Source organism: Cryptomeria japonica, chromosome 4, assembly GCF_030272615.1.
Source record: "Cryptomeria japonica chromosome 4, Sugi_1.0, whole genome shotgun sequence".
In the NCBI taxonomy this organism is placed as follows: domain Eukaryota; kingdom Viridiplantae; phylum Streptophyta; class Pinopsida; order Cupressales; family Cupressaceae; genus Cryptomeria; species Cryptomeria japonica.
In genome coordinates this window covers 90,965,448-90,974,799 of record NC_081408.1, presented here as the reverse complement: position 1 = coordinate 90,974,799, position 9,352 = coordinate 90,965,448, and the positions used below count along the sequence as shown (strand labels likewise).

The 9,352-nt window shown below is 39.6% G+C and overlaps 2 long non-coding RNA genes across 2 annotated transcripts; both read left to right on the top strand.

The window, feature by feature from the left end:
• Positions 1 to 1,024: 1,024 nt before the first annotated feature.
• LOC131874737 (uncharacterized) lies at positions 1,025 to 1,606 on the top strand. The gene is made up of 2 exons (XR_009372123.1): positions 1,025 to 1,298; positions 1,342 to 1,606. It is a non-coding gene; the product is annotated as an uncharacterized LOC131874737 (long non-coding RNA).
• Positions 1,607 to 7,565: 5,959 nt separating this feature from the next.
• Positions 7,566 to 8,147, top strand: LOC131874736 (uncharacterized). Its single transcript, XR_009372122.1, has 2 exons — positions 7,566 to 7,839; positions 7,883 to 8,147. It is a non-coding gene; the product is annotated as an uncharacterized LOC131874736 (long non-coding RNA).
• Positions 8,148 to 9,352: the final 1,205 nt, after the last annotated feature.

The following is a 9,352-nucleotide window of genomic DNA, read 5'->3' as shown; positions in this document are numbered from 1 at the left end:
TTTAATGGTTTTACTTTGGCTGGCAAATAAATTTTCAAAATTTCAATAGCAAGGTGTAATTCCATTATGCTCCTTGCATGGTTTTTGAAAGGAAGGTTTTTTAAAAACTTCAACAAATTGCAGTTGGCAGATGTTTTTCCATTAATTCTCTTGCTGCATGAAGAAGGAATTAAGAGGCATTAGAAAATTTCAGCAAATACAAACATTTGTTTGCTCTCCCCTCCCATGTGGTATGTGAGGCAGTATTAAAACTGAGACCAAATGTAGTGAGCAGCAAATGGAGAATATGGAGGATTTTAGAAACTTCAAACAAATGCAATGTGGCAGGTTTGAGCCCAAATTCCATGATATATGCAAAGTCCTTGCTGCTGGAGAGGGGCATTTTGTAATGCAAAGTTTTGAACAGCAGCAACTTCCTCCTTGTGTGGAAGCCAATGGGGATGGTAAAAAGGGCAGCTTGGTATTTGAAAGAGTTTGTAGAAGACTTCAAGGTTCTATGTGGGCATTGGAGTTACCAGCAATCATTGACACTGCAGCAAGTTACCAAAGCAAGTGTGCCAATAGGAAACCACTCTCACATGCTCTCCCTCCAGCAGTAAACAACATTCAACAAACAGCAAACTTCATTCCACCCACATAGCAATTGGAAGTGACAACAATGGATTAAATCTTCAACCAAATACAAATGGCATGAGACAATAGCAGCAATCAAAACCAATAATGCAAAATGTAATAGAAACCCCCTCTGTGTGGCTATTTGGAGGCCATTTTAAACGTGTAGCAAGTGCATGTGGAGGTGTAAAGGCAATGTCCGTGACTTTGCTAGCATTTTCCCTCCCTCACGTGTTGTTTGAAGACCAACATTTTCGATCAAATCTGGAAATCGCCATTCAAACTCAAGAAAAGAGCTTAGAAAATGCAGCTACAGGAAGATGCATATATCCCACATTGGCTGTGCACTGGGAGTTTTTGGTATTTTTATACAAAAACGCACAGTAATATAATGTCTAAGCCATAAAGGCTTTTGACACAAGATGCCCATGGGCGCCCAAGGCGGGCCCACGTGCGAGCACGCTTCCCGAGGCGAAGGAAGAATTGACTGGACGAAGACAAAGTGGACCCCACGTAGGCACGCTTCCCGAGGCAAAAGGGCAAAATTTTGCAGACGAAGGCCGAGTTAAAGAGCGAGCAAGTTCGAGAGAAATCGACGGTGCGCGCTATTTCGCAAAGGGAAGATGCACGCGAGTTAAGGCTGCGAAATAGCGAAAGTGAACGAGATCCATCCACGTGGCACGTAGGTGGCGGGTACAGTCGGCAGTCCAGCAAGCGGGTCCCGGTGAGGTGGCGATGACGTGGCATACAAGCAAGCGGCCAAGTGGCAGTGACGAAGCAGATGACGTGGCGATGATGAGGTGTCATCCCAGGTGGCATCCGGTCAACCCCATCAGCCAATCAGAGGCCGCCACGTGGCAAGGCGTCAGAGCACAAATGGAGGCAAAAATCAAATTTTAAATGAATAAATGATATAGTTTAGACTATATTGAAATTCGAAATATTTAAATGATGGATCCATGATGAGAATTAATTCGCCCAGGGTCCAATTTTTGGCCAAAGTATAAAGTATTATATATCGCCGAAAAGCTCTCGGAGCGAGGAATCTGATTATGAAGTTAATTTGGACAAAAGTGAAGTATTTTAGAAGCAGTTTTCACGGGAACGAAATTCAGTTAGAGAAGGGACACTTGGCAATTCAGTTACAGATTTGATTTGGTTCCCTCTCTCTTTTTATTCCCCATTCTTTCTCAGTTGTAAGGGTTCCAGAATTCTGTGAGAATGACTCCAGTTTTCATGGCTTCCAATTTTGAGCATTCTTGAAGATTGTACAGGGCAGGGCTTTTCCTTCAGTAATGGAGTTCAATTCTTGTTATAGGTGTTTTTAGTTGCAGGGTCTTGTGTATGTAAGGCATACATAAATTCACACACGATTGTCTCTAGATTTGTATTTCCATTTTATCAAATCAGATCCTCAAGGAGGATGAAATTTGTTATCTCAAGGAGATAGTTATGATTGTTTGCAGGGATTCTTCAAGGAAGGATTTAAATTCTACAATAAATCATAGAAAATGGAATATAGTTTCAAGATCTGATGATTTTGTGAATGATCTTAGTAATGCATTTATGCAAGGCATTAATGCATGAATATTTAATAATGAAGATGGATTTGCAATCGAAGCTTTCATTTATAGTTTGATGTATGACTCTGTTTCCCTTGGATAAGGCACTGATCTTGCAATTAAAGGGGTTCTCAAACCAATTTAAAATCCAATCAGAATACCTTTAGTTTGTGTTATGTTTTGAAATGTTTCATCTATCTCATGCTCAAGTATACTTGAGTTTTATGTGTAGATCTAGCCCATCTGCAATAAACTACTTGTTTTGGAGCCTTAGTGAGATCTATCTGTTTATGTTGATGCTGTCATAGATGTGTAATAGGTTTAATTCTAAGCATCAAAGGTATACCCGCCTAGGTTTTGCAGAGCCTGAAGAGTAGAAGGATTCATATCCTTGTCATGTTGTCCAAGCCCTGAAGTTCTCCATAGATTGAATTGGCTACTTCACAGATCAATTGCAGGTGTTCTTGGGTTATCACTTTTGGTGAACAACAAAAATGGCGACTCTGCTGGGGAATAAATGGATATAAATGCTTGATTGATATGGTTAGAGGTTGAATGTGTTCCTAGTCCTGTCAATTTCATATCCAGCCAGTTTGTCCATGGTGTATGCACAGAGTGTAAATTGGTTTCATGGTGAAGAAAATGCTCCTTGTTTTGGATCTGCAGAGTGATATGTGTTACATGTCATATTCTATGAAGGAGTAACAGTGAATGCATGGTTGAAAGTTGTGAGAAGTTCTTTCAGTTGTATGAGAATTTTCCCCAATTCTTTATTTGGGTGGCAACTCTGTGGTTCATACCAGTATTGAACAACCTGGAAGAGTGTTTGTTGCAGCGAGATCGAAGGAGTAAAGGGAATTAAATTTGTGATTGAATGGTTTTGCTGTTCAAAATATCCTCTGTGCAAGAGGTGGCGACTCTGATGTAAAAGACCATGCTAAAGGTGAAGTAAATCTCCAGATCTACAAGAGTTTATAGCTGCAAATCTCCAGGTATTTTCAGAGGTTTCAAATGCAAAGATATTTGTTCTGAAAATTAGAATGTGTAATGTCATTTTCCCATTTAGTGAACAGGACTAGTCTAGAGGGAAAGAAGAATTTCAAGATTAATTTGCATATCTATGCTGCTGCAATATCCAGTGTTTATGATCTTCAGTAGTATGCAAATTTGGAAAATTCGTGACTGCAAGGTTTTTGAAAAGAATTTGTAAAATAGTGAGATGCATGGTCAAAAAATAATGGTTCAGTGACTATTATAAAACCTGATGGATCTAGATATAGTTCCTAGATCCGTGAATCCTTTGTCAAATTTGAAAGAGATCAATATAGAAATTGAAAAATGTCTTCAAATGATCCAAGAGAGATTTGTCTGGTTGTTAAAAGGGAAAGTAGGGCTAAGAAGTAAAGGAGAATCATCATATGTCTTCTATGAAAGATTTTTAGCTGCATTAAATGAACTTTCAACTGATAATAGACCCCCTGAGTCTGTTTTAATTGAGATATTCTTAGAGCTTTATGAGCCTAATTCAGTTAATTGGTCTACTGCCTTCAGAGAAGAATGTGTTGAGTCTATTAAAGAATGGATAGATATGATTGAAAGTAACCAATCTGAAAATATACACAAGATTAAAAATAATGAGGGAGATGAATCTGTGAGTGGATATACCTCCTATGATGCTGAATGTGATTATTCTCAGCATGAAAGTTCAGATGTGTATTCAGAGCGAGAAGAAATTTGTGAGAACAACGATTGTTCAACTAATCATGAACCCGTTGAGGTTTCAGATGCTAATGATGTAGATCACCTTGTTGTTGATTTCAATCCACAAGATGTTTGCAACCCCAGTTATGAAATTATGTTGCAACATGTAGCAACACATTATGAGCAGCGTGATAAAGGATATGATGCAGATGCAAGTTGTTGTGATGATGAAATAAATGCGCATAGGGACATGAACACTGCAGATCCAATACCTTTATCATATTGGGACAATGTTTACAGCTCAGAGGATGAAGCCAAGGAAAATGAAGAAGAAGGTTCACTATGTAGTGAGCAAATTTCAGAACTCTTAGCTGCTGATTTTAAGAGATGTGGATTCAAAAATGTGCCCAATCTTTCATACCCACTCAGTATATGTTTTGATTCTGATGATGTTTTTGAGGGTGTAAAAAATGATACATATGATGTTGATTCTCTTCCTATGTTTGATAGACAAAATGATAATGCATATATGGTTGATAGGTATGATAATGAAGGTTCATATGTTGATATGAATTATGACTTTGATATGCATTATGAGGATCTACCTTTTAGAAGACATGATAGATCTGGGGTGTTTTTCTCAGATTTGCAAGTGGGAAATGAACCATTGACAAGTGACAATCATGTATTTTCATGTGTGCAAAGTGCTGATAGGAATTGTGATCAGCAAGTGGAAGTGCAGTCATGTTATGAGGAAGTTTTCCTCTCTAGTTTGCAAGCTGTCATTGTGGAGGAGTGTTCATCATTTGAGCAAACTAGTAATATAGATGTGCCTGATGTTTTCAACTTTCAGAATAAGTTAGGCCACTTTTCTTTTCAGCTGGGAAAGAGTGGTAAAGAGTGTGGCACTCTTATGTCACCTGGTGATCAGCACGTTCAACATTCATTTGGTTTCCAAAGATTGATTGATTATGAACATGCTACTGATTATGTTTTATGTGACCAGCTGATTAGAAGTGGAAGTGTCTTTGATCAGGCAGATTGGAATGATGATCTCAACTTACCTCGGGTTAGTGGAAATGAAAATCAAGTGTTTGACAGAGGTAAGAATTGATTTCAGTTTTGATGGCCCGGGGCCATTGATAAGTTGTATATTTTGTACAGTTTCTTTGCTTTAAGTTGTGTGGTTTTCAATAAAGTGCCCTGTTGTTTGGGTAGAATAAGGAAGCCTTGTTTTGAGAAGAGAAGAATGACCCGTCTTTTGGGTGGTCTGCTTAACCAAAGATATCTGGATTCTTGTGTTAATCTCGCAATCAACCATCCCCAGTTAGAGCCACTGTTGGGACTGATTAAAATTGAATCAAGTTTAGAGGCCCATTTCAAAATTTTGCCCTGCATGTCAGAAAAGTACCCGAATGAGTCAGTTTGAATGGCCTAGCTAGCAAGGGGGTAAAATGGAGCCGGTTGATTTTCAGAGGGTAAGGCTCGGGATTCATGTTCCACACCTTTCATTTGGCCTATTTAGTGTGTTGCAACTCTCAGAATTCAGTTTGGAAAAGTTTATCAAGTACCCATTTCGAGGGGTGAGCTGAAAGTGCATTCTAGGCACAAGTGCAAATTTTATTAAGTAGCCTACTTTGAGCGATTATATCTTTTGCCCTGTTGATCATCATGAAGAAATTCAAAGTGTATTCAATTCTATGCATAAATGTGAGTCAGCCTACAAAATTTCAAGTCCTAACGAATCCGTTTGCTCTGTTTTCATAGCCAAATCCGTTTGTAGTTTGTGAGGTTTGCACAAGTGTAAAAATGTCCCGGTAAATGTCATATCAGAATGTTTGTTCCGGGCTAATTTTGGTATAAATGGTGAGCTACATTTCAAATTTCAAGCCTTTATCAATCCGTTTGATCGGTTTTCAAAAGGATTCATTTTGCCATCAAATTCAGTTATCCGCACTTCCAGTGTTAGATCAGTTAATGTAGCCATTTTGGTGAGCGCGCCATTTGCATCCTGTCAGTCGGGTGATCAAACTGAGAATTCAAAGATTTAACATGTACTTAAAGGTACCTATGTTCCGAATTTGAGGGCCTACAGAGGTCGTTTGGTATTTTTAAGAAAGGCATCATGTGTTGCCAGAACATTGACTTCATCAGGTCCGCAGTGTCGACAAAGCCAGTTGGGCATTTTCGGAAATTATTATCTCTTCGCTCGGGACTCTTCTTGAGAAACCGTTTTGTAGATATCATCCTTGTATATCAAAGTACACGCCTGTCAGATGGCGAGCTCCAGAAAGGTGTTTTGACAGGTTTGAAAATTACGTCTTCGCGATTAAATGCAAAAATTGCGGCGTAATTGCCTGAAAGATGTAAAATGCAATTTTATGATCCGAAAATGGTGCCGATCGATTCTTGAGGTATGTTTGAGGTCTGTGAAGATACTCCAAAGGCCAGTAGCTTGAAAACGAAAATTTTTTTAGTCGGACCCACTTTGAGGCCCGACCTGGCTCATGCCTGTGCTTTAATTTTAATGGTGAAATGTTCTTTTCTCCTGGCAATATATGTGTATCCATATTGGATCAATTTGAATTTGCCAGTCAGACAGTGAGAGAGAAGAGAAAGTCCAATACCAAATGCAAATTGGTATGTGGAAAATGGAGAGGTTTTTTTTTAATGGTTTTACTTTGGCTGGCAAATAAATTTTCAAAATTTCAATAGCAAGGTGTAATTCCATTATGCTCCTTGCATGGTTTTTGAAAGGAAGGTTTTTTAAAAACTTCAACAAATTGCAGTTGGCAGATGTTTTTCCATTAATTCTCTTGCTGCATGAAGAAGGAATTAAGAGGCATTAGAAAATTTCAGCAAATGCAAACATTTGTTTGCTCTCCCCTCCCATGTGGTATGTGAGGCAGTATTAAAACTGAGACCAAATGTAGTGAGCAGCAAATGGAGAATATGGAGGATTTTAGAAACTTCAAACAAATGCAATGTGGCAGGTTTGAGCCCAAATTCCATGATATATGCAAAGTCCTTGCTGCTGGAGAGGGGCATTTTGTAATGCAAAGTTTTGAACAGCAGCAACTTCCTCCTTGCGTGGAAGCCAATGGGGATGGTAAAAAGGGCAGCTTGGTATTTGAAAGAGTTTGTAGAAGACTTCAAGGTTCTATGTGGGCATTGGAGTTACCAGCAATCATTGACACTGCAGCAAGTTACCAAAGCAAGTGTGCCAATAGGAAACCACTCTCACATGCTCTCCCTCCAGCAGTAAACAACATTCAACAAACAGCAAACTTCATTCCACCCACATAGCAATTGGAAGTGACAACAATGGATTAAATCTTCAACCAAATACAAATGGCATGAGACAATAGCAGCAATCAAAACCAATAATGCAAAATGTAATAGAAACCCCCTCTGTGTGGCTATTTGGAGGCCATTTTAAACATGTAGCAAGTGCATGTGGAGGTGTAAAGGCAATGTCCGTGACTTTGCTAGCATTTTCCCTCCCTCACGTGTTGTTTGAAGACCAACATTTTCGATCAAATCTGGAAATCGCCATTCAAACTCAAGAAAAGAGCTTAGAAAATGCAGCTACAGGAAGATGCATATATCCCACATTGGCTGTGCACTGGGAGTTTTTGGTATTTTTATACAAAAACGCACAGTAATATAATGTCTAAGCCATAAAGGCTTTTGACACAAGATGCCCATGGGCGCCCAAGGCGGGCCCACGTGCGAGCACGCTTCCCGAGGCGAAGGAAGAATTGACTGGACGAAGACAAAGTGGACCCCACGTAGGCACGCTTCCCGAGGCAAAAGGGCAAAATTTTGCAGACGAAGGCCGAGTTAAAGAGCGAGCAAGTTCGAGAGAAATCGACGGTGCGCGCTATTTCGCAAAGGGAAGATGCACGCGAGTTAAGGCTGCGAAATAGCGAAAGTGAACGAGATCCATCCACGTGGCACGTAGGTGGCGGGTACAGTCGGCAGTCCAGCAAGCGGGTCCCGGTGAGGTGGCGATGACGTGGCATACAAGCAAGCGGCCAAGTGGCAGTGACGAAGCAGATGACGTGGCGATGATGAGGTGTCATCCCAGGTGGCATCCGGTCAACCCCATCAGCCAATCAGAGGCCGCCACGTGGCAAGGCGTCAGAGCACAAATGGAGGCAAAAATCAAATTTTAAATGAATAAATGATATAGTTTAGACTATATTGAAATTCGAAATATTTAAATGATGGATCCATGATGAGAATTAATTCGCCCAGGGTCCAATTTTTGGCCAAAGTATAAAGTATTATATATCGCCGAAAAGCTCTCGGAGCGAGGAATCTGATTATGAAGTTAATTTGGACAAATGTGAAGTATTTTAGAAGTAGTTTTCATGGGAACGAAATTCAGTTAGAGAAGGGACACTTGGCAATTCAGTTACAGATTTGATTTGGTTCCCTCTCTCTTTTTATTCCCCATTCTTTCTCAGTTGTAAGGGTTCCAGAATTCTGTGAGAATGACTCCAGTTTTCATGGCTTCCAATTTTGAGCATTCTTGAAGATTGTACAGGGCAGGGCTTTTCCTTCAGTAATGGAGTTCAATTCTTGTTATAGGTGTTTTTAGTTGCAGGGTCTTGTGTATGTAAGGCATACATAAATTCACACACGATTGTCTCTAGATTTGTATTTCCATTTTATCAAATCAGATCCTCAAGGAGGATGAAATTTGTTATCTCAAGGAGATAGTTATGATTGTTTGCAGGGATTCTTCAAGGAAGGATTTAAATTCTACAATAAATCATAGAAAATGGAATATAGTTTCAAGATCTGATGATTTTGTGAATGATCTTAGTAATGCATTTATGCAAGGCATTAATGCATGAATATTTAATAATGAAGATGGATTTGCAATCGAAGCTTTCATTTATAGTTTGATGTATGACTCTGTTTCCCTTGGATAAGGCACTGATCTTGCAATTAAAGGGGTTCTCAAACCAATTTAAAATCCAATCAGAATACCTTTAGTTTGTGTTATGTTTTGAAATGTTTCATCTATCTCATGCTCAAGTATACTTGAGTTTTATGTGTAGATCTAGCCCATCTGCAATAAACTACTTGTTTTGGAGCCTTAGTGAGATCTATCTGTTTATGTTGATGCTGTCATAGATGTGTAATAGGTTTAATTCTAAGCATCAAAGGTATACCCGCCTAGGTTTTGCAGAGCCTGAAGAGTAGAAGGATTCATATCCTTGTCATGTTGTCCAAGCCCTGAAGTTCTTCATAGATTGAATTGGCTACTTCGCAGATCAATTGCAGGTGTTCTTGGGTTATCACTTTTGGTGAACAACAGTGCCTAGCGCCCCTGTCCTGGCAGGACCAGGGCACCCCATGCCCCTATCCTAGTCTTTTGCACTAAAATTTGGTGTGAAGTTCTGTCTCGGTCCGCTTCATTCAGATCTGCAATTTGCGGTGTCCTTCGAATTCAGAAATCTGCA